Source organism: Passer domesticus, chromosome 3 (assembly GCF_036417665.1).
Source record: "Passer domesticus isolate bPasDom1 chromosome 3, bPasDom1.hap1, whole genome shotgun sequence".
NCBI classification, from domain to species: Eukaryota; Metazoa; Chordata; class Aves; order Passeriformes; family Passeridae; genus Passer; species Passer domesticus.
The window spans coordinates 9,320,990-9,347,828 of NC_087476.1; the positions used below are offsets into that span (position 1 = coordinate 9,320,990).

Here is a 26,839-nt window from a genome sequence, read left to right on the forward strand (position 1 = left end):
AACTTGAAGGGAGTCCACAGATACAAGATTGGTGAACCTGTCCCAAACATGTGGATTATGAAGTCCATTATTCAACAAGAGCTAAACTGAGTTTTTAGACTGGCAAATCACTTCTCTGAAAATGAGATTACTTAGAAATTAATTTCACTGGAAAATGTCCAGGTAATTCTGATATGTTTATCCTGTTCTATTATGTGGTTTTTGCTAACTTGATAGGATTAAAGAGCATAATCTTCTGTGACCACCAAAAATGGCTTTTGACCTTAGACTAACCTTGCCTTATTTTCTTGTATCAGACTGATCAGAATTCAAAAATGGAAGCACAGATGGCTTTTCTGAACAGATCCTTCCTTCAAACTGAGAAATTCTGACTTCTTGTCCAGTATCTGAGAGTGCTTTACCTAGAGGACAAAGAACTCCAGGCAGAAAAAGATGACTAAGATGTGAGGGTAATATAAAATGAAGAAAGAAAGATAAGCATGGAACAATAAGCAAGATTCTGAAATAATTGAATCTGTCCAGAACAGTAGCAGCATCTATACAGAAGGAAATTCAACCTCATTTGGAAATCTCTGATGGAAAATTTGTCTTCTTTTCCAAGTCTGATACTTTGATTGAATCCTCTGCTTTCTGATTTTAAGCTCTTCAAGCCAAAAATGAACAACAGAAAAACACCCACTATGATGGGGACTGACTATGCCCCACTGCTCTCCATGTATATTTTTTTAGTGACACTTACTGGAGATGTTTTGTTCTAATGATTACTTGCTCTCATTTCTATTGTTCCATGCAACTTTTGAGAAGCAGTCTTAAGTCACAAGTTATCAGAATTTCTCTTCAGTAGCATTAACAGCATGAACAATAATCCTTGGTTTGCAGTGATCTCTTTAAAACGAGGGGACAGTCAAAGGCTTGGTTCTGCATTTTGCATTTCTTTCTTTATTTCATTTATTAAAATTCTCACTGCAGTCAGGATTTTGAAATTGAGAATCCTGGCTACTGACAACACGTGCAATTATTGCTGTGACTTTTTCATGGAAAACATGCAGGTATATTGTTTTGTATTTATTCATCTGGAGAAAAACCTTTCCTCAGCATCATGACAATTATTTACAAGATGAAAATTACTAAGTAGTTCATCTCATTTTTCTGGCTGTCAGTTTTCTTCACTGTCTTTTTCTCCTTGCAGAAAGTAAAAGTGTCAAATATGGCTTACAGTTCTTTCCTTAAGAGCAAGTACAGAAGAAATTACTGAAAATCCTTTATCCAAGTCTGAAAATGTCTGAAACTGTTGAGAAAAATTTATCTCATAAGTTTCTTGTCACTACAAAATTTTCATATGAAAGATGCTCTAAAACAAACTTCATGTTGATACTACTGTATGTAAATAGCTTGCAGCATTTTTAACTGATTTGTTAATGTTTTAAACAGATATTTCTCAAATTAGACATTTTGATTACAGAGACAATAGAGTACACCAAATTTAAAAGATTGAGCTTTCCAGATTTATTTATTGCAAAACACTGACAGGCAAAACTGTACATTAAAAATTAATTATAAAATACGATTAAAAATGAGTAATGAAATTAAACTACCTCTTTTAAATGTTTGTAGAATATCTATGAAAAGAATCTTTAATTCTGAATAATCTGTTCTAAGTAAAACTTGCCCACTGAAAGCTAAGCAATTTCTATACAAGCATAAAAGCTTTTGGTCCTTACTATATTGTTACATTACAAATATTCCAATTGGCAAAATTTCTTGCCAAAGTTCTCATTATTTACTTACTGAGAACATAAGACCAAACATTTATAATAAAGAAAAGCCTGATTTTTTTTACTTGTTTGTTTGTTTTGGTTTTGTTTTGTTTCAAAAGCCACTTTGTAAAAGACATCAGGAAAAAATAGGAAAAACTTTACTGATTCATGCTCCTCTAGGAAATTTGAGAATGACAAGTGTGCATCAGTACATAAATATCCACATATTTGATCCTCACATGCATTTTTTGGTGGTCCTATCAAAACATAGCTCCTGATTAATGTAGGAACATAAATGTTTGTCTAGCCACAGAGAAGTAATTATCATCTCTATAATTAATGACAAATATCTTCAAAATTCCCTCCTTGTTTAAGAAAATGATAACACATTTTGGGACAGAAACAGTTTCTTTTTTAGTAGCATATCTATTATCTGGCATATCTGTTCCACTGCATAAAAATTACTAATGGGATTGCACATTTCTGATGCCTTTAAAAATCAGTGGATATCTCTGGAAATCACTCAGGACTTTGTTCACAGAGGGTTTATGTCTCATTGTCATGGTTTACGGGAAGACTTGGATGCCCACAGTATATATCACAGACACTGCCAAAAGGCAGCAGGCACCCACCAATATGGTATATTGTCCTCTGTGGAAGTGTATGAGTGAGACTTTTAAAGTATGCTGTAGAAATAGTTTTATGTTCTATAAACTTCAAGGAGACTTCAAGCCCATAATTGTATGTCCTGGTTTTTTTGGGTTTGTTGTTTGGTTTTTGGGTTTTTTTGTTTGCTTGTTTGTTTTTTTCTAAAATAATGTCTTGTAAAATACGAAAATGGGGATTTTTTTTTTTCAAGTTAGATAAATTAGTTACTCCTCAATACATGTAACTTAATTCCTGTAAGGGAAACTTATGGAAATTTTCTTAGGCTTAAGCTGCCATAATAATCAACTAAAAGCAAAGAATACAGAATAAGTATTAAAGCATTTTTGTCCTGCGAGTGACCCATTTATCAAACGAGTTTTCCCAGGTACATAGGTCACTGTGAAATACCTTCTCATTTTATTTCCCCTATATAATAAATTTTCTTTTCATCATAAGTAGACTTAATAATAACAAACTTATGCATCTACTTAAATGCTTTACAAGACTGAGGACCTTTTCACACCACATTTAACCTGAAAGTAATTCAGGTAAATCTGAAATACTTAGAGAAAGAAAAGCTGTAATCAACAGGGTTCTTTGCTTTCACACTGCATAAATTTATGCTGAAACATAGGCACTGACATTTCATTCTTAGCTGTTGTCACACAATACTGCCTAGCAGATCAAATGCAGCAATTAAAAATGTTTTGAAACTGCAACTCCTACTCCATAAATTACCGCAGTCTTTTGTTAGAGAACAACTGAGTCAACTTCCTGTTTGCACTTAAACTATTCACAGCTTCAGCTGATGTCCTGCAGTGTCTTTTCCAAAGGTCACACCACAGTTTTCGATTCACACATTTGATTAAAAATATAAGAATCACAGTATCCTGGGAAATGATCTGCAGTAAAAATAGATCAAACTACCTGCTGTTTCTAGAATAAACCAGGTTGCTGTGCCTTTTCCCCTTTGAGATAGCATTGCAAAAAGAGGAGGCTACATGCATGTCTTAAGAAATCATACTGCTAAACCAGGGAATTAAAAGTGAGATATTTGCTTTATTTTTTATTTTTTTTTTTAGAGCATAGCTTCTGTATCTGGTAAAAATATGTTTGGTTTAAAATACTGTTCAGGAAAACCAAGTGGCAGAAAACTGAGTACTTAGATTTTATGAGGACCAAGAGCTCCTTTCATTCTCCTTCAACTGTTGCAACACACTTTTGCACAATTATCTTCAGACCATATTGTCATAACTTTCTTACTATGAAGAATGTCCTCCCTGAAGTCCTATTTGCATTTAATGAAGTTATTATGGAAGAGACTATGCAGACTATGCTGTCTTTTCCTTCTCTCAAGTTCATGTCCCTCAGTATGTGTGGTAGGATAATCAAATGTCTATTTCTTTTATCAGTAGTCCTAATATTTGGTGTCCAACAACTAGAAAGTTTGAAACAGCATTTGCAGTGCATGGTGCAAAATCCTGGCCCAAAATGGGTCGACTACAGGAAGAAATGCCATGGCAAAATACATCTCTGTCAAATTACAAATGCCTTTGAGAATTTCATTTTCAGTGTGTATACTTCATTTTATGTCATTAGCTCAATCCATCTAATCTCATCTAATCTAAAGCAAGGTTATTATATTGTCCAAAAGAGAGATTCACAGCAAACCAGATGACAAATTTTTAACTGGAGCCTTTTGCTGTACTTTCAGCAACCTTTTTCAGTACTTTCGTACTTCAGTTCTTCAGTACTTCCAGTTCCTGCTTCCTGCATTGTCCAGGTTGACATCAATGCAGAATCTTCTAAGCAAGAGTTCTCCAACTGGGAGAGTAACCATGTGGGGTGAGAGTGTATTTTCACAGCCCAAAGGCTGACCAGGGGAATGCTTCCTTTCAGCCTCTGCTTCCCAGAAGAAGATTTGGATACATGAACAACTGGAAAATCCTGACTAGACTTTACCCAGACCTTGTAGTTACACAAAATAAAACATGGAATGTGGTGTTGAGACAATTTGGAACAGACTGGTGAGCATTTTGAGTGGGAATGGGCCAAGTTTTAAGAGCAGATCTAACACATGCTCTTTCAAATTTAAATTGGATTAAAAACTGTTCCATTTTACTTATTCTACAGCAAAATGACATTCTGGTTTATTAGCAATGCAGGTCTTGACTAAATTTTAGCATGATTTTTATCATAAGAGTGACTCTATGAGGAACTGTACATTTCTTTGATGATTTTTATTATAGCATGAGCTATATTTAAACTGAAGTTTCATGTACATATAACATCACATTCTTTTAAACACCAAGACATCAGGACAGACTGAAATAGCTCTGTGTGAGCTCTTGCTGGGACTATAGGCTTGGAGCTTTGGAAAAGAAAACAGATCCATGTAGAGGTAAATAAGTAGTGCCTTAGATCTAGCCAGCCCTGGTTTTGGAAACATATAATGCCAATTTTGGATTCCAGTGATAATTTTCCCCCTTCAGTTACACATTCTGCTATGGGATTTGTCAGCAGTGAACTCCACCAAATCTCCTTCATCAGACCTCCTTTTATGTGGGCTGGAGCTGAAACACACATTTTCATAATGAATAGTGCCGAGCTGATGGACGAGACGTTAACACAATCATTTACATGGGTACTCAGGGAAGCAAATGTAGTGATTTACTCTAATGGTTCCATTACAGTGCTGAACATTGGCAAAGTATGCACTGTCCATTTCAGAATCTTTGCCTCAGAAGAAAAATAACTCTGACTGTTGATATTCTAGCCTAAATAACTGTTCTTATAAGTTATTCTTCTAAAAAGTACTTTTTTTCATTCCCATTAAATATATTTTCTTTGGTCAACACAAAGTATCAAATTGCAATATTGGAAAAAAGAAGCCTTGCAAGCCTCTACTTTTATATTCTCGCAACTTAAAAATAGCCACAGCAATCTTTTTTGTCACTATATTTTCTGAAACTATGCTGTATAACAACACTACATTGTTTTGATAGCTCAAAATTGCAAGTATGCTTTCCTGATCCAATTTCAGTTTGATATTTCTGCAATAGATCATATCACAAAAGCATTGTACTCAGAGCCAAGACTTAGCATAATTCCTATATTTAGGGTTCTGTCAACAGATGTTGAAAATAAAAAGAAACTATTTTGAAAAAAGAAGTCATGGCAACATGGAGTATCAAACCTGAGAATATGTCTGGCTACCTGGATTGCCAGCAATTGCATACATTACTGTCCTTGGGCTGTAGCTGCAACTGCACCAGCATACAGTGAAGCTGCCCAGAGAAATAAATCAGTCTGAAAGTAGCCTACTTCTTTCTTTTAAATTACCATTAATATCATTTTGCTTTTTCAAGATTAATGCACCTTAGCAGACATAGATACAGTGAAACCAATTGCCTTGTCTGTGTTGCAGCTTTCAGTCATGTTACTGTCTTTTTCTGCATTACTTATGTATGTACACATTTCTAAGCAAATTTAGAGCTCAGGTGTTCAGTACAGAAGACAGCGCAGATACAGATGAAGCAGCAGCAGCAAAGTAGCTTTCCTAATATTTTCTTTCTAAAGATAAAGGGAGACCTCTGTGATGAAGAGAATGTCTCTCTCTCCCCAAGGAAAACTAAAGATAATGGGATTTATTTTCTTTTCTTGAGAAAGAACAGAAAAATACTAAATTGTATGAAAACCGCTATCTCAGAACTTCATGTTTTCATGGTTCTTTAATGAATAGTAGGTAGGTTTGCTGATAGTTCTGGTTCCTGTTGTCCCACTACTGCCATTGTGCACTCCTAGGGCACAGAGGCTTGTGGCAGACGGGTCAGTGCTCTGCCTTTGAGAAAGTCTCTTTTGTCAAGAAAAGCTCCATATATGACAGCACCTTCATTCTGAAGAGCAGTCACAGAAACAGACATCTTCTGGCCCAGTTTCCTACCTTAATGCCACAGTAATTTTGAGCACTTTTCCATCTTTTTCAACTCTGCCTGCTCATCTACTTGAAGTAGAAAAAACTATTTACATGAGCAGACCCCTGCCTGGGGTTTAGGTTAGCAGGTCCAGCAGTGAGGGTCCTGCACTGTCACAGAGCTCTGTCTGACCCCAAAGCTCACAGACCTAATTTTATGGGTATTCAGCTCTACTGAAGCATTTCAAAACTTCCAGAATGCTTTTTGTGAAACCAGGACTTGGGGACAAAATGCCTGGAACAAGCTCCCATGATGGGATTCAGCAGAGCAAGCATAGAGCAAGAATTTAGTTCAGGGTTAAGAACACCTAAATGAAGGTGCCTAGAAGAACACTTGAGGCCTCACATCCCTTTGTGCTTTATGGGCAACTCCTCAATAGGTTTCAGCCTGCTGGAAACTGTGGGAAGAAGTCAATTGTATAAATTCAGTTCTGTAGGGCTGGAAACTGTGGGAAGAGGTCAATTGTACAAATTCAGATCTGTAGGGCTATTGAAGATGTTCTGTGGTGTCCAAGACATACTTTTTCAGCTGGTAGATACAACACAGGACCTGCAGAAGATCCTGTGCAGAATCAGCCTGCTGCAAGATGGAAAGTCACAGCTGTGACTGCAACAGGCACTGCCAAGAGAGCAATTGAATTCACACCTACTTTAGAGGGATGTGAACTTCCCTCCACACTCCAATTGCTGCACTGATTAGACTTCTACTGACTGTAATTGGTGCCTTGGACCCTTGCATGTGATGGACACCTGTGTTTCAGTGTTAACCTATGTGTCTGCACAAAGATTCCTAAATTTACATGTTTAAATTGGTGAGCTCATCCCATTGCTGCATCTAAACTAGCTACTTGAAAGTCTCTTACAGATAAGTCAGGAGAGAGATGCACTTCTAAAGCGAAATTTATCCTGTCTTAGTGTGATAATTCAGCACTTAGATGGGCCTATTTATCTCCACTGACTTCTAGTGACTTTTGGGTAAATCCAGGGGTGGGCAGTTACATGGGGGACATAAAAGGAGGGATTCCTTTCTCAAAACACAGATTTGTCATTTTGTGCCCTGTGGCTTTCCTCCTTTATCTCCAGGTGTTGCAGTGGAAAAATTAGAATCCTCCATGCCAAATCCTGAAGCTACTTGTGAAGGACAAAAGAGTTTGAAACTTTTAATCCAAAATGCTTTTTTTCTTCTTTCTTTTTTTCCCCTAAATAGGGGACTAACTTCCCATCACCTTATTTAGAGGGTTTTCTTTCAGCACATGAATAAATGCCTTTTTGTTACACTGGAGGTTGCCTTATATTTGCCTGAAAACAGCTCTTTTTCCAATGAGATGTAAAAGCCTCCACCACTCACTTTTGTGGCTATTCAGCTTTTCCCAGTGAGGAATATGTTTTTCACTGAACTTAAATTCAGTAAATTGGTCTCTACATTAAAAATGTATATGATATGAATATTTAAGCACTCTAGGTTTTCAGTAGAAATTATGTATGTTTCTGATTCTTCACTGAGACCAGACACAACAAAACACTCCAAAATGATGGCAGGATTCCTAACCTCTTCAGGAACCAAATCACACTCTGGCAACAGAAGTAGTTTTGACATACTTGACTTTCATACACAGTAGAAGGGGTCACTTTTTGGCTTGTCCTGAAGGACTGCACAGGCCAAGCTCTGTGTCTTCCCGTGCCTTAGAGTATTCTTATGCAGTCATGATCCCAGATTTACCTCCAGACTCAAAACCAAGGTTAGAACATGGGCTTGCAAGACCTCTGCACTCAAAAAAAAAAAAAACCAACCAGATCTAGACTTAGTTTTATTTCATTATGCCATTATTAAAACTAAAATAAGAATACTTTGCATTCTTTGAATGCCTGCATCCATTTAAATGTATCACTCACTAACCCTCCTGTTTGCATTTCTGGAGTCCTGTCATCCAACCCCTGAGGTCTTGGTTGCCTTTGAATCATACCACTGGTTATGAATTTGTTAACCTTAAGAAGTATCAGGGAGATACAACATAGAAAATGCAGAGAGAAAGCACTGAGTGGGAGAACAGTGCCTAAAGCACATGGGACAGCTATGCTGATCAGCAAATCACCAGAACTCACCTGGGATGTTCAATGACTCATAAATTTCATTTCCTTCCCTATTCAGACTGTCAGCACCACAACCATTTCAACATATTCCCATATAGATTTTCCTCCCTTGAAACCTTTCAGTGAATCAGATTATTTCAATGCTCTTGCTGCTGTCTCTGCAAGCACTGGTCTTCTGTTTGCCTTCAGAATCTCGTTGGGCTCATCCTTTATGTGTCTTGTCATTTCTCCCTGTCAACGTGAGCACCACTGCAGCTGCAGAAGGACAGCAGAGAGTGAAAGCTCCAAGGCTTAAGTGACTAAGTGAGAATGAGCACAAAAGGACACTTAACTCAACTTGACATTGTAGGTGACATTTCTAATTTCCAAGAGCCTTTCAGCCCTTGAAAAATGCAGAATGACAAAGTTTCTCCGAAAGACTGGCAGACCCATCTGCGTTGCTATAAATGCTAACAAATTACATCTGTGATGAAGGTCAGACAAAGACTGGGTAATATCTGTCAAAGGGGGAAGAACTAAAATAAAAGGGAAGGCTTTTCTTCTATTGAGAGCAAATCTAGGGGGGTCTTTATCTCACTGGACCCTCCATGCCAATTGTCTCCCTGATGCCAGAAATCTTGTATTTAATGTAGTATGAGTCTTATCTACTGAGGTTAGGACTGTGTCCTGGAAAAATAAGCTGGAGGTCTGTATCAGCTCATGTTGAGGTGAGCCTCAAATGTGTTTTCTTTTGTTTGAATAAAGTTACTCTCATCTGTATAGAAAATACAGACACTGTGCTGTTTAAGTTTGGTATGATCTTTCTTGGAAAATTCAGTGTAGTCTTCCTCAGCTCCTGACTACCAATGGTTTTTAAATAAGAAAAATATCTAGGTCTTGTTTGGTTTACTTCTGAGAATACACTGGTGACTGTGCTTAGGCTCCCAGGAGAAATTAATGCTCTAAAATGGAGATGCTGCTAGGTTTTCGGTTTTTGAGGATAGGCAGACCTAGATTACAGCTTATCTGGACATCTAAATCCATTCTGGTTGCCACAATAGATAGTTTCCCAGAAAGTAATAGAAAGATTTGGAGAATGTGAAATATGTGGAAGGAAGTTATATGGAGAATATTACACCTTCTAAAGTTGTATGAAATCTAATTAAAAATCAAAAGCTATATTCTCCCATTTTTAAATTATATTGCTTTCCCTCAATACCTTCTCTATCTTGCCCAAATTCACATCTTTTTTATTTTTAAGCATTTTAGGGGAAATACAATACAAATGTCTATATGAACATGAATTTTCACATCCTTTCAACATGAAAGGCTTATCTACAAAATGTGATCACTTTCACTCAGTGAGGCAGATAGATTCGATGTTTCTTCCACCTTCTTGGGATATGACGTCTAATTTTACTTGAAAGTATGTGTACTTACTCCACTCAGATAAGCTTTATATTACAGACATATTGATGTCTGTAATAAAATACTGAAAAACTTGAATTGCTATCAGCTTTGCATTTCATTAGGAATGCTTTGTATGCCTCAGATAAGTATTTGCCAGTTTGGATTTTACCCAGACTGTTAGAGTCAATACCTCTGATATCTCAAAAATATAAATGACTGTTGCTCTTTATCAATAACAGGTCTCCAGGCACAACATTTACATTTTATATAAGAGCTTTATGCTTCCAATAATATCACGCACTACAGAACAGTGTTGTGTCACTGATTTAGTGCCTGCTTTCCCCTGACTGCAGCACTGATGAGCTGCTCTGCAGACCTGCTGTCTGCAGATGTGATTCAGAGCTCCTTGTAAATACTAAGAACCTCATTGACTTCACCATTTATAATAACATTTATAATTTTTATAACTCATAAAGCCAACACTGTCACTAGTTGTGCATCTCATCAGGAATTCTTTGTGCACTCCTAGTGTCTGTTCTCAGTTGCTCTGGAGCCTGACAATACTACTAGCAAGAGACATCTTTTCACTAAACAATTTATGATGCCAGTTGGATGAGACAGACAATCAGAGGCCTGAGTTCTTCCCAGAATTTCCAGTTCTGGATACAAAACTACAACAGTCTGCATTTGACACCAGTTCCTCAGTGCCTGACATACATGGCACTCTTATGACTCACTCTCCCATTGTTCTTCATGGTAATGTCAATCTCCCTTCTCTATGTCCCCTGAGTCAGGTACTGCATAAATATGTGCAATATTGAAAGCTTTGGAACTTTTTTTGTGGGGCCAGCCTCTAATGTGGCAAAGGATGAACTCTGTTTCACTTAATAAACATGATAAGATTGTAAAATATATGTCTCTTTCACACCAGTGACATAAATTTTGTTTGTGAAGTGCTTTGGTAATAGAACCAGAAAGGTGGATGCACTTGTTTCTGAATGTAAAATTAAAAACATTATAGACGTGATTCTGTAAACAGACATGTCTAAAAGTCATGCCTAAGTACAGATGTGTACAGATGCTTGCAGATTATTTCACACACCTCAGCTCTGGACACATACAGGAGTTACAGCTAAAACAGCTTAGTCTGAATTAGCTCAAACTTGGTAATTTGAAAAAAAAATGGGGGGGGGGGAATCATGATATCAAGTAATTTTATAACTTTGCCAACTTCAAATATGAATTTTAGGTGATGATCTAGGATTTAATTTCCATAGTGTCATCAATTTTTAAAGTGCTACTTTAACTTAAACCTAAAATGTTTCCAGAACCTGTTTGAAATGAGAATAAGGAAAAAAATCAGACATAAAAATTCTCTTACTAATGACAGTTTTTCAACTAATGCTGTCTTAAAATTTAACAGCTCTGCATGAGAAACAAAGAATCTTTTACATCCGTAGCATTCAAATGAATTTTATTGCAGTCAGCAATATCAGAATTCCTAACAACAGAATAACAATTGCTGAGTGCACATGAAATTTCAGCTGATAGATACAGATTGGAAAACTGTAAAAGCTCCAGGCAAACCTAAACCCAACATTATTTATTTGAAAGATGTGTAATCAGATTTATCGGGATGATTAGAGTGATAGATAATGTAATACTTGGAAAGGCACCCCCAGATCTTTGAAGATTTACATGTGGATTTAACTCTTTGCAGCTGATAGGAATCACACAGACTAAATTACATGCATTGCTCTGAAAATGTAAGGAAACAGCCATTGAAGGGGAAGTGGCTCAGACTTCTGTACAAGATGATATGTTGTCTGCATGTGATTATATTGAATTGCAGGCTCTGCAGTAATTTCTAATGGGGGAAATTTATCACTGCAGAGAAGACCTGTCAAAGCATAAATGAGGACTGACAGACTGTTTGACAGGCAGGAAAGAAGTGACCAACCAAAGCCTGTTCCATAAATGGAAGACAACATGGAAGGACAGCACAGGGATACTTGTGGGGAAACATGGGCATCAAGAGGCCACTGCACAGAAATCAGTTTAGTGCTGTGGAGAAGGTGGGAGCAAACCATCAGGAATACACAGAAGAGTGTGTCCCACTCTGATCAGAGTGAGAATGCAAGGACCACAATTTACATAATCCAGCAAAAAGATATGAGAGCTACAGACCTGACAAATCTGAGGTAATGGAGGGGAACTTCTTGTGCACTCCCTGCCTACTTGCTGGGGAACCTGAGCAGGAAAAACAGAAAGCCTCAATGCTGGGCAAGCACTGCTCAGCAACAGCCAAAAAAAGAGAAAAACCATTGGTGAGTTATCAACACTTTTAGTCACAAAGCCAAAGCACAGCACTCTATGTGCTTCTAGGAAGGAAATTAACTCCATCCCAGGCAGACCCAGTCAGGTACATTGCTACAGACAGTCCCTCTAGCTGCCTACTGCTACACACATTGCTCCTCTTGAACAAGAAATTGCAGCTCCAAGGTGGTCTGACAGGACTGGCCTTTTTCTGGCATTGCCTGCTGCACCCCACTGCACACAGTTTGCACTCACACTGCACTTCTGGCTTGAGAGAAGTCAGTGGACAGGTTTTGCTACTCAAAACTCAACCCAATGTGAGCTTTCGTGCAGTACTGGTCAAGACAGGAACCAGGAAAAAATAGGAATGAGGAGGGAAAGAAAGGGAAAAGTCCAGCTTTAACACCCATTTGAAATGAGACAAAGCAAGAAAAATGATGTTCTGAGTCAGAAGCAAAAAATGGAGTAAAATAAGCTTTCCATTTAATTTGGACAATGTTGCGTTTCAGATTAGGAGAAGAAAGTTAAAAGGAGATGTGAAAGTCATAGACTTAGAAGCATATGTAAAAGACATACTGATTTGAACAGAGTGCAGGACCAGAAGCTGGAAAATGAATTTATGAGTCAGTATCAAAAATATGGCAACAGAATGGTGTGACCTGGTGAGATAACAAAAACGCAGAAGTGTAAAGAGAGTTATATATTCCTTTTCCTTTTTACAAATAGGATTTCTGACTTGATATACTGCCTGCGAGAGTGCCATCTGCTGATCCACAGGTAGGTTGCAAAAATGACCTTCCCAAGCATGCTGCCTTTAGAGCTAGAAAAGAGATATTTCAGTTGCTCAACCCTCTGCTGCTTTCATGAGACCAGTGCACTATTATAGGTATTGTAGTGAGAAAATAAAAATCATTAGAACTCACAGGAGAAAAGGCTGGAACAAACATACTCAACATTTGAATAAAATACAAGCAAATCTTTAGCAAACTTTGCACAGAAGGTATACATGCAAAATCCTATTTGTGTTATGAGCATGGAAAGGTGTTTTACATAAAAAGGAGAGTTTGGGGGAGTATTTACATAGGTTTTTAACACTCTAGTTAAATCCTCTCTCTAGAGTATATAAAGTGTTAGGTATTAAGCAGTGAAGGCAGATTCAGTAAGGCTCGTACTTTGTCTTTAGAGCTCTTTATAAATTTACTTTACTGTTGTTCAGTTTGTCTTCTAACCTTTATAACTAAAATTCTCTAGCACTTCTCCCTTTTACTGCCTCAGAAAAAATCTCACTGCCAAAGAAACTAAAGTTGCTGTTTTTATCTTATCAAAAAATATAGATGAAAATCTGAATTTGAATTGGTGTTGATGATTTCTTCATTATCATGAGGTGAGGTCCCTGTGTCGATCAATCTGATGTTTCTGTGACCTAGAGACTTGTTTTGTGTAAGAAAGGAAATTCTTCATGCAGAAAACTGAAAGAGAATTAACATATCAAGAAGGTCCGGAAATGGTGTTAGAGAAAATGTGTTATAAGAGAAAACCATGTTCCACTCCACTGTCTTGATAGTCATTCCATGTTTTCACCAAGCTTAGGTTAAGTTTGGGCCAATCTCATAAAATACAACCCTAAACAAAATGCACTCCATTTAAAGCTGTCCCCTGATGCAGGAACTCCAGCTCTGAGCATGGACAAGCTGTCCAGAAAGGGAGACAGAGGTCTCACACAAACCCTTCTAACCAGAGGGATTGGCACCTCATTGGCAAATAGGGCGAGCATGATGGTGCTTGTAAGGGAACAGAGACATGGCAAGATAAAGTGACTTGCCAAATATCATACAGAAAGTCCTTACCAGAGCTGGCAACAGAGTCCACCTAAGCCTCCAGGTCTGAGCATGGCCTTAAATGTCAGAACAACTGTCGTTGCAAGGAGACCCTTGGTATCCCAAAGCAGAACCTGACCTGGGTTAGGAACTGCAAGCACTTGAAAAATAATTTCATAAACAACACTAATTGTCCACTTAATGAGTCACATTTATATTCATTTAGATGTAAGTGAAGATTAAGTCTCTCCAGGGGGCAGGGAATAGCTGAAATAAACACAAAGTATTGTCTTCAGATACACTAACCACGAGCAGTTGCTCATTAAAATCAGCTCTATTGCAGAAGGCTGGGAAGTAGTAAATGATGTACCTAGATCGAAAGAAGAATAGATTCTAGCAATTGCAGTCAGAATAGATTTTCCTGAGTACCTGGTAAAATAGCTGAAATACTAATTAAAGCTAGATAGAGTAACCAAACTGCACACATGAATAGCAGTTAGCAGGGATTAATACAGTTTGGAGAAAAGCAAGTCTTGCCCTATATATACTAGAATTCCTTTATAGCATGAACAAAAGAGTCACTGAAGAAGAGCCAGTTAAAATAGTTTACTGCAACCTCCTGGAAGCCTTTGATACAGTCTCTTACAATAGGCTGTTAAAAAGACAAAAATTAACTCCACTGGGACTGGGATTTTGCTCTCAGCAGCTGGAATGTGCTGTATTTTTAGAAAATGGCAAGGCTGCAGAAAACCCAGTCAATGGATCAATCTGGCATATGGAAAAAAGCTATCAATGAGAGACTCTGAGCTTCCAAGTTGGGTTCACTGCTGTTGAGTGATCTGTGTGAAAAACCACTGAAACTCCTTTCAGTAACAGATGCATTTAGGCATCTAGAGAAGACTTTGGGAAAAACATGAGGGTATCTAGTAATGATATAAAAATAGACATATGCACTATGCTTTTAGGTTTAATATTAATTAAAACAAAATTAACTACTTGACAACAGGAATAAATGGGAAAATAAATAAATGGGAAAATAATTTTCTGACAACAGAAAATAAATGGGACCTCAGGCAAAAATCAGATTCTTTTTCGGTTGTTCTTCATTGATGACCTGTTCCATGAAAAAAAAAAAATCCCTGGTTTCTACTTATTTGTGTTTCAGTATCTACTTTTCAATTGCAGAAAGGGACTGCAGGATCATAATTTTACATTTGTTTACTATACTTCATTTGGCACACTCTGGATATTTGGTCATAGAAGTTCAATACATGCAAATCTTTGAGTGCAGTGATACATGGTTAGGATGACAAAAATGTTCTTTATCTTTTTCAGTTGAATTTACAGCAAAGCATGGCTGGAAGACAAGCTACATTAAGTACAAGTGAAGAGATATCAACACTTTATCCATAGAACAACATGTATGCCATCAAATAAAATCTTTTTTTAACACCTCAGAAACACTGTTAGGGATTCTCATTTTTGCCTCTGAGATCTCGATTGTCTGCTTCACAACTTAGTGCTCACACATTTGAGTTACTGGAATGGACTGGTATAAAGCTATATAATTTCAGAGAGAAAATCCATAGTCTAAGCAAGTGATCTCAGTGTTGATAGAAGTTTTCTGAGAAACTTTGCCAGGTAAAATCCTCTGTCCTTCAAGTTAAGCTTTAATTCTGCAGTAAAGAACTGGATAAATCTGAAAATAAACATTAACTCTGTTTAAGAATGGTTAATCTAATTTCAAAGACCCAATACCTATGACAGAAAAGAAGGCAAAAAAAAAAAAATAAGGACAGTTTATCAGGTAGCTTTGTACACAAGTTGGTGTTTGCCCTGTTTTTGTATGCCTTCCAACATAGCTGCAAGATAGTTAGGACTCAGTTATTGCTAATACATCTAAAAAGGCCTAAAGGTGAGACAGCAGCCATAATTCAGAAATGCCAACATAGATGTTATGAATGTACACCCACGATTTTTATAGATATACACACTGTTCTTCTGTTATTGATGAATACAAATGCACATGTTGCACATGCATGTGTAGGGCAGCTGGGCAAAGGCTTCTTGCAGTTCCAGATGCAGTTCACCATGCTGACAATGCAACCATATGGCCATGTCTGTATGAAGTGCTCAAATGGATGGCCTTTTTATTCCTGAAATTATGTGTACATCTTTCTAGAAATCCAGCCCTTGATCTACTTCACTATCACGAGAAACCAGTTTTAAAGAAGAATGAGAACTGCTTCAAAATGAATGAAAGGGAATTTCTATGCTGATAGTGGTACTGAATGATGTCCATGGCTAGCACTATATATTTTTCTTTTCTTGCTGCTCAAATCCTCAAAATGATAAGCCAAAAGCTCCCCTGAGTGCAATTCACAAGGATTTTATTCTTTTATTGTTATTGCACTGTCCCTGAATCCCAGCAGTCCGAAACTACAATCACCCCAAAGTTAATTAGATCTCATTGTGCATGTTGTTCATCAAGAGTGAGGTTCACATATTGTTCTCAGTAAGTGTTTAAAGATGAGGGCTCAAAATGTCTATTTGTATAAACATATATTTTCAATGCATAAAAGATTATGTACCAGGGTTTGAACCACACCTTACCACCCCTCATATCATTCTTCACTCACAGTAGGTAAATGATTTCTTAGTAGTTGAATATTAACTTCCCACTTTGCATTCATGTTCAGTGACAGCTTTTATTTCCAGGCTGTAAAATTCTTTTTTTTTTGTCTTGTCAAAGGGACATCAGCAGTTCTAAACTAAAGTGGAGCCATCAATAACCCTTTGGAGAAGAGTTAGAAATTGAGTGAGATATCAAGTGAAGGCTCTGGAAATTTTTGTGGGCACTGAAAATATATGTAAACAGGTGGGCCCATCCAAAAGAAAAGAATTCGAAAAAAAAAAAAAGTCTGACTTCTGAAATGAAGCTCATTTTTGGTAGAAAGTACATATGAGTATTTTTTTCCCCCCAAGAATTAGGGCTGGGATATGAGAACTAAGAGTCACAAACCACCCTTACCTTTGCTACTCCTAGGCTGGGATTTCACTGTCATTTTCATATCTGCCTCCTCCTTCATGACACACACTCGATAACCCACAGGAGAGCAAGGCACTTCATTAAAATGCAGCCATTTCATTAAAAAAGAGCCTAAATAATTGTTTAACTTGTCCTACATTTCAACTAAATTATTTGCTTTACTTTGTGCTTTTCACAGGGAAGGGTGTCACCTATTATAATCTCATTCCATGGTATCATCAATTCCAGGTAGCTAAGAACACAGGTTCCTAAACAAGCATTTCCTGAGATGTTACATCACTGAGTCAGGAAGAAGCAACAGCTACTGTCAAAAGTTTATGCTCACAAAGCAAAGTCAAATCAAACAGTAACAAGATTAATGTCTGCATGTGTTTAGTATCACAGCTAACATAAAGAAGTCTTAGATTTTACAATAAATCTAATAATATATATAATAATATATAATCACTATATAAAATATATTATTATATAATTATAATATTATTGTATAATATATAATTTTATAATAAATATAATTTATTTTATATATAAAATTTTTAATATATACATACATATATGTATAGTTTTCCAAAAACTACTGCCATGAAAAATATTGTTGCATTTCCCTGTGGAAAACATCCAATAAGTGCAAAAAAAAGTATGTATGGTATAGGAAAAGGCAAATTCAGCTGCTCTCTCAGAGGAAGAGTACTGATCTATAAATCTTTCTGAAGAGAGAAATGCAAAGAAATCCTGCTCATTGTGCTTTGACTGTGTATTCCAGTCATCCTCACAGAATTAGGTAAGAAAGAGAAGGTATATTTGGCTGCCAGGTAAGAATTTAGAGAGGTGGAGTCTGAACTGCTAGAGAAAAATGAGACCTAGAAAATTATATTTGGGGAATCAGTTTAAATTCATTTTGATTTTTGAGTTTTTGTGGAGGGAACAGAAATCATCTTCTTATGTTTTCTGCAGGAGAACTGAAGACTCAAAAAAAAAAGGTGAGAAAAAAGTTTTGTCTCTGTACTTAAAAAAGCAACAACCAAAAAGAAGATAAGCAGAAAAATATTAAATTACTTCTGCATAGGAAATTTACAACTGAACAGAGGTTATGCTGAGCACTGAGGATTTAGTAAGTAAAGCACAAGACCATCTTAAGTTTCAGAATTTACTTAAAAATATCTAGTCTGTTTGCACAAATCTTGCTTTTAAATCTGTCAAGGTCCAACCACTGAATGCCTGAAAGCCTAAAATACCAGTAAAAATTATTTTTATTTTTTAAATTCAAAAATAAACTTTTAATAGTATTCTTATAGATTAAATATCAAATGCCACCCTATTTTGTAGCATTTTATCTAGGTATATCTCTAAAAATTCCTTTTAGCTTTGCTTTCCATCTTTTTTTATCAGTGCAATTATGTTATGTATTTTTGCCCATGTGTTCTTGAAATGAGCTTCTGCTCCCATAATTTCTGTAACTCTTGGTATGAAATTCAGAGGGCTAAATCCAGTGAAGCAAACAGCAGCAGCAAAAGCAAACTCATCTTCATGTCAGTATGCAATACATAGTGGAATAACCTCAAATTGAGAGACTACAGGAAAGGAATCAGAAATGTAATAGCACATCCACCGATTAACTGAATAAAATACACGTAATAAGACTGTTGCTTGAGAAAAAAAAATAAAATTAAAGATTAGTGTCAGAACCCAGTTACCTGACCCCTGAGAGCAAGCAGGGAATGTGTCAATAACAGTGCTTGCATATATGTATCTGCACTATTTATGTATATCACTCAACCTGACTAGGCCATGCTGTAGGCTCCAGAGACTAAACCACATTAATTCTTTCCCTGAAAGCAGTTATGTATATTATTGTAATACAAAGATATTTGAACAGGTTTGCAAAATCCTATTGTGTGTTTTTTCATTCTGAGTGGGAATGACATTTACTATTAGCATCAAAATGTATCAGCTACATAACTGTGATTTATATTTTAAAAGTTTCAGCTTCTGGGTCATCAGAACAGGAACTAATTAGCGATTACAAATTTTTCAGACTCTCTCACAAGCTTCTCACAGTCATAATAACCCCAATTCTCATGCAGTACCTTACTCTTTTTCAGAGTTGCAACCATGAACCAGGCACATCGAGGCAAATAAAGATGCTCATCACAAAAGAACATTTGACACTGATCTAAAGCAGAATTTATGCAAGAAAAATGAAGGAGTTACAGTGGTGACATCATGAGTCTGGCCTGTACCATCATCAAACAGAGCTCAAGGAGTGCAGCACAAGCAGAGCCAGAGGCTCTCTTCACATGAAATAATAAAATACCATAGAATTACAGAAATTTTTTGGTTGGAAAATACCTTTAATCATAGAATTATAGAGTCGTTTGGGTTGTAAGGAACCTTCACTAGACCAGATTGCTCAAAGCCCAGTCCAACCTGCCCCTGATGGAGCCCCAGGTATAGGGCATCCACAACTTCTCCAGTCAATCTGTGCCAGTGTCTCTGCACATTTATAGTAAAGAAGTTCTTCCTAATTTTTTTAATCTAGACCTGTCCTCTTTCAGTTTAAAGCTGTTCTCACTCATCAATCACATTGATATGTGTGTGGACTTTCCACATTCAGGGCTGCAATCATGAGGGGAGGTAGCACTACACTTGTGTAACCCTAGCATGTGTATGATCCCACAGGACTCACCACTGTTATTGTCATCCTCAGAGCAAATTTGGGAATTGGCTGGATCTTTCCAACTCTCTCAAGTTAATGATAGGCAGTATGAGTCATCTTGCCTAGAGTTTCTGTGCCTGGATATAAGCTAGTCATGCTAAATCCCTTTTATATCAAATGAGGACAAACAGCACTGTTAGGGAGTTATTGAGATGGTCTGTTGTAGAAGTCTACGCTTGGTCAGAGGAATTGGTTGCAGTTCTGCAGAATTTAGAATGGAAAGACATCTCCCTCTGAGCTCAGCCTATATTATCTCCAGAGAGAACAGCTTTGGCCTGAAGTCATCTATTTCCTTTTCAACCTGAATTCTTGTAGGCCAGAAATGGGAATGAAATCCTCTTTTAGACCACTAGTCTAGAAATTCCTCAGATGCCCAGCAGCAATGCCGTTTGTTCTGTTTCTCTTGGGAGACACAAAATCCTGTTGTATCATTCAACTTTTTCCCTTTCCAAGCCGAGATGGATCCTTATGCTATTTCTTGTCCATCCTCATGCACTTGCTTGCAAAGCCTCAGACCTTTCTTTCATCCATGTCCTAGGAGTCCTTCAGACAGTTTCCTTTGTTGGAAAACTCTGCCTTTGGCATGCTGCACACGGGGAACAAAAGCTGAGGCAGGACTGAGTGCAGGCAAGGAGGTGTCTTGGCTCACAGACTGGCAACAGGCACTCCCAGGGCAGGAAATTTGCCTGTCAGAAAGTGCAGAGGTCTTTCTGAGACAGAGCAAGGTGCTGCTGCCACTACTGATGTGCATTTGCTGGATGTGTCTGGTGCAATGAAAACAAGGATTTGAAATGTAAGAACCTCTGGGGGGGTGGAGGCAGACTATCAGTTTCCTTTTTCCAAAAAAATGTAGTAAAACTTATTTGTTTCTCTTTCTATGGGGGAGATGCTGGTGGCACGATCCCTCTGATGGTCTCGCTGCTGGTTTACACGAGGGAGTAATTTTCACTGGAAGCTAATCTTTACTATGTCAGAGTCTCAGTGTCAATTTTATCTGTGTTTCTTGCTGTCACTGCTATTTTCCTCAGCAGCAGTGCCACTAGCCCTGCTATTAGCCACAGCTGGGCTTTACCTCAGAACAGTCCAATGTCTTTTTTGCTCAAAAAGTTACAGAAAGGGGAAGCATTAATAACAGTAAAATGATGCTAAAGGCATTGCTGAAGGGTAACAGAGGTTAACTGGGCAAAGCTATGTTGGTCTGACCCAGACAGTATCCCAATAGCAGGCTTAGAGTTCACTGATTTATATTCACATCCTAACCTGAGGTTTGCAACTGGAGCCCATTTCCAAAGACCTGTCTAAATAGGGGCAATCAGGAAAATGAACCTGACTTAACCAAAAGTGTGACTGGAAAGTGGATTAGCTGATGTGCATTTGTGAACACTCCTAGGAAGAATAAAACTCGACTTGTTTCTATTTATTTTATTTCACTTTTGGCAGAGAGCTAATTAAAACTAATACATTTTTATTCACAGAAAGGATGTTAGCTATTGAATTTAATGTAATTTAATGGAATCACTTTAAAAGCTGAGTCATGTTAATGTTGGGGTTATTCAGTGTAAATGAGATCTATTTTAAAAACTCTTGCCAGAAATTTAAATTCCCAGTATCTTCTCTGGGTCCTGCTTCTGCAGCAACCACCAGTCATTTCCTCGGATAAAGTTCTCTTGAAGGCTAGTGGCAGTGGGAAATCTTTCTTGCTAAATGCTAGCTGCAGCAAATGGAGGCTGGAGAAATTAAACAATCTGATGGAATAATGAGTAGCAGTTTCAACAGCTGAAATTCTGTGCATTAACATGGACATAACATTCTGTTCCACAACAATGTTCTCTGAACCCCAGGACATTAGGATATGCTACGTGCTGCTGCAGCTTGCAGCCAGCCTTGCTTGCTGTGGCCAAGCCTGTAGACACAAAGCACCAACAGCATAAAGACCACAAGGCTCTGTGGTTACACAATTATTTGTCTGAGGGGTCTGCATAAATTGCTTGTAATGATAGTCTCAAAGGAAATGAAGTACGAGCAAATGCATCAATCCCTTTAAGAAATAGGAATGTCCTTGTCTTGAAAGCCACGAGATCTCTCTTCTTTCACTTATTCTGCCTCTAGTTTGCTAAATAACATCTTTTGCCTTTTGTTTCTGACGCAGTGGTGTACGTGCTCCTATCTTACTGAGCCATTATAACAGGACAGCTCAGAACAGCAAGTGCTGTTAAATAAGCTACATTTGCAGCAGCTACAGTGCAGTAATTTTCCATAATAAGTAATTGGAATATACAAAAATAGCAGCATGCTTTAAAATGTTCAATATTTTGCAATACAAATATATTTTAACAATGTATTAAAGAAAATATCAAAGCAATTGCCCAGTAAAAGAGGGAAAATGCTTACCCACCTCAGTATAAGTCAGAGTAGTAACAATTTCATAAGACATATTCATCTTTAATCCTTTTCACAAGCTTCTGCTGGCTGGCAGAAGGCAGACTATTTCCCACTCTCCCTGCTTTTTGCTTCCTATATAAAATCGTTTGGATTCATCATAATCAACACAATATATGTACAATCATGAAAAATAGCCTGCAGCTCTGCTGGATGAAGCATATCAGCTTGTTCTCCAGTTTTAGAAAATTCTATTTTATGGCTATCGCAATTGCAATGAAGAAGCAGAGTTGCAAAGAGAAGCTGTTTGAAAAACATACATAAGTATTTTGACAAAAAGTCTAAATGATGACAAAACAACGTCCTTATGAAATCATAAAAAAATAAAAAGTAATAAAAAGGGAATTCACCAGGGAAGCACACAGATGATATTGTTATCTATATTGTTTGAGAAAGTAAATTGACAAGTGAAAAAAAGAAAAATAACCTCTGATATGCATACAAATCTCAAGTTCTTTCATGATGTAGAAGTTCACCATTGTCCCTGCAAAACCAGAATGCAAGTAAATCTAGCAACCAGGTCCTTGCTTTTCCTCCCCTTATTTCAATCCTATGACTTGTAGATTTTCTAATCTATGTTTATTCCGTGAAATTTTAGGTTAATGATACAAAAAAATTTGTCTTGATGATAAAGAGTATTGAAGTTTTCCACTTCTGTTTTCAATGTCTCATTATCCTTATTTATTGCATCTAAAGTCTGCAGCTTGACAAGACTCCATAATGCTTTACATTTTACAAGTCTGGAGACAAAGCATCCTGCTTGTCCTCTACATGTTTAGTGCTGTCAAATCATTAAAACTCTCCCAAGGGTATCCTTGCCAAATTTGAGACCTTATTAAGATTTACAGGAAGAGTTTGAGATTGGTGAACAGTAGTAGCATATTTCCCAACTGAATTTGAACCAGAAAGCCAGCTCCAGGTCTCAGAAGTTTGTCTTATTTTGCTGAAATTTCTGTTTCTTAGGGCTCATAAATAATAATAAACAGCAGTGACAAAAAATGAGCTGAGAATAACAAGAAAAACTAGAGAATAATCTAGAAAGGAACCAAGCTGATAAGTGCACTGGCCTGAATCAAACCTCACTGAAGGAGAAAGGATGTGCAAGTGCAAGATGCTCCTCACCCAACTGTAGGATCAAACATGTGAGAGAACTTGGACCTTCCACTGACTGAGTGGAACTTCAGACATTGAAAATCGTGTCAGTCTTCACTCTAAATCCTTAGCATCTCCTGCCAGGTGTATCTAAAACTATCCCCCCAACAGTCTGGAAATGCAGACTTCTATAATCTCCCCTGCTCCAGAGAATTACTCATACAGAACTGAAGATACAGTAAGGAAACTCATCCAAGTAATACTACAGAAAAAGATGCCATGTGGAAAAAGCAAGCAGTATCTACCTCCCTCTGTGACACTCTGTAGTTCTTCTTCCTTGGTATCCTTAAAGAAAGAAAAATGTAAGGTTAAAAGTGATTAATAGTTTTCATAGAAATGATAGTGGGTAGTAATTAGATTTGAGAGTGATGGAAGTGGGAGACCTGGGAGAAGATGCAGCTCTCCCTCCCAAAAGAAAGAGAAACAGTGACAGGTAAGGGCACACACTTGAGAGTTGATGCTTGTGCTAAAAGGGATTGTAACTGTTGTATGTCAGCATATGAGGTCATGGAAAGAAGGAACTGGAATCCTAGCAAATGCATGTGTGTCCATTTGTGACAATTTTGAATTCTAATTCTCTCCTTCGTGGTGCTTACAACTTCTCCCACCTTCCTACCTCCTGCATTGCTGCAGACAATGAGACACTGACTGCTGATCTCTGCTTACACCTCTACAAACAGGTATTTGTCAAACATTTAGTAATTTATACTAGATCATATTTCTCCAGCTTACATACAAAACTGGCATGTAGAAAAAAAGCCTTAATGATGATGATGAAACAGCAGAATTCTGCTGATTCTTTCCCCAATATAGAATGGGCTGAAGCTGTGAGAAAAACATGGGGATAAATTTATGGCAGGAATACATATCATCAGAAGGAGAATGAAAATCCCATGTTGAAATCAAAGAAACCATTCAAGACAGTGCTTATCATTGCAGGATACACTGGAAGTTTATTTCATCCTGCTGCAAGATTCCTGTCTTATGGCAAATTTGACGGCAACATCTCGTCTTAATAAATAAGTATTTTAAAGGCAAAAATTTCTCTTTCCAGATACCACAAACCTCTTTAATTCCCTTGTATGCCCATTGAAACAAATGCCCTAAACCTCAGCAGGTGGCAGAGAAAGCCATTGGGGCAGCAGATGATTAAAGTCCATTGGAAAGCATCTGTTCCTCTACCTGCCCCTCTAAGGGCTGAACCTTAGACTCTGCCACTTCACCAGATATTTATTTTTTATGATGTTACATTCATGCTTAGAGAGCCTTACTATCAGTCCCTTTTTAGCTTCTCCCCCTCCCCAGAACCATGAGGAAATCTGCTGCCCCTTCACCTTCACTCCTTTTCTTGCAAGTGTCAGCTTTGTCAATCATGGAGAGATGATCCAGCTCATGAAAATGTGTCACAGCAGCCAGAGTTTCTGCTCTGACCTTCAGCTCTGCCCTCTGCTGTGACTAACAAGTTTCATTTGCCACTCAGAGAAATCTGGTTGTTTCCAGCAAAATAGAACTTCTTTCTTCCTAGGAGAAAGAAAAAGAAAAGACCACAAGCTGAGGAAATGTAATAATTTCCTGATTTTACTTCACTTTTTGTTCAGGTCTATGAACAAGTTCCTTATAGACCAGAAAAAAATCTATATGAATCGTTAAAATTTGAGCAAGAAATCTATCCTTTAATTAGTTTTCATCTCCTGTTTGCTAGGAGTGGGAGTTTTCATACAGAGAATGTACAGAGCAGAACAGGTTTTTACCAGGAACAAAGAAATAGATTTTTAAACAAAAATGGTACTATATTTTCTTTGATACACTTGTTCAGGATCTTATTTCCCATTCACAAACACTTAAAATGATATCTGTATTTTCTAAATGTTCTACGACTGAAGGTTGTTATTAGTTGTGAGTACATAATTCCAAAATTCCTGCTGAAATCTAAGTGGGAGGATAATGGATGTGGATGGCTGTTATACAGCACTGCAGGATGAAAGCTTCAGTGTCCAAAGGACTTAGTGACTTGAAGGGCTAAAGCCACCCCTAAATGGTCATGGGATCCTGAACAGGATTTGAGCTTACTGGAGACATTTGACAACATGCTTGAAGATTTAAACACTTTGAAATAAATCTACATCCATGAATTTAACCTGAAAGCTTCCCTTCAGGGAGTTGGTCCAATTCTGCACACATCCTGTGGCAAACACCCAGGAGCTTTTATGGCAACATAAACTGTCACAAAATACAGAAACAAAGAACATTATCCTCATATGAATTGGATAATGTAAATAGATAAGCAAGTATTCTCTGTTTTTTGATTAATGTCTCTTTCTTACTGAGCTATCAGCCTCCAAAACTGTCTGTACAATGTGCTTTTATTGATGTCAATTTTAATAGCTTTAAGGCAAAATTCTTTATTCTCCATATAGGAAATACATTTACTAGTCTCTCTTGTATACACCTCCATTATGAAGACTTGCTGAATTACATAGTAAAACTTGAGTAGTTCACATATAACCACTGCATGTAGTGATTGCATAATCCATGATAACACCATAAAACTGTTTTCTGAGTAACAGCCTATAGCCTCCTTTTGAATTTCCTTGGATAAAACATGTTTTAAAGAAGTGTATAAATATCCACTGAGCACCCACAGACTTCTGTTTCATTGCTTCTGAATCTCAGCACCTAATCTTGCTTTTATGTCATGTACTATATTGCAAGGAAATTAAATGCAATTCAGTAAATTATCCACTTCAAGTTGTGGCCATTTCAGTGGATGAGGAAAAAAAAAAAAAAGAGCCCTTTATCTTCTATTTGTTTTAAATCCCACAAGGATGTTGGCTTTATATTTACTCTTAGCTTGGGCTTTACTGTGAATCTTCAAGAAAGCTCCTCAAGTAGAGATATAATGAGCAGAGATGTCTTGAACAAAAGTAATCTCTGACTCTTAACACAAACACTATTTATTGCACATCTAGTAGCAGTAGCACTGTGTCTAATTCCTGACAGCCGAGACTTTGATAACTAATAGCGGTGAATCCAACATTTCACTCTTGCTTTTAACAATTATCTAATCGGGACACTCCAGAAAAGGCATTACTGTTAAACCAGGAAACAACAGCCTGCAATGTGTGAACAGCTGGATCCCGACCGAGCCATGGTCAGCACATCACATCAGAGTTTAGGCTACTTATCCGAATATTAACACTGAGGATTTCCTTTTAATCTGTTTGTTTTAAGACTCTAGAACTGTTAGTGATTATTTGATCTACCAGCTAATACCTGTCACTGTGAGAGCCACTGGGAGCACAGTGCTCCATACGGATCCACCATAGCCCCTGGTCTTTGGCCTCAATTCAAATGTAGATAGATCAGTATTTTCATTGCTGTGAGTCATTGATGCCAGGCACCTAATCCTCTCCTTAAGTAATTCCACTAGTTCTGGTCTGATATTCAGAAGTGCACAAATTTGCTTTTTGAATTAACCTACCCTTTCTTGAA

General features: G+C 37.4%; 1 long non-coding RNA gene across 1 annotated transcript in view; it reads right to left on the minus strand.

The window, feature by feature from the left end:
• LOC135295937 (uncharacterized) overlaps window positions 1–22,414 on the minus strand; it is a 131,152-nt gene extending 108,738 nt beyond the window's left edge. The window contains exon 1 of the long non-coding RNA XR_010357974.1: window positions 22,152–22,414. This is a non-coding gene — a long non-coding RNA (uncharacterized LOC135295937). The remainder of the gene's footprint in view (window positions 1–22,151) is intronic.
• Between the last annotated feature and the right edge of the window lie 4,425 nt (window positions 22,415–26,839).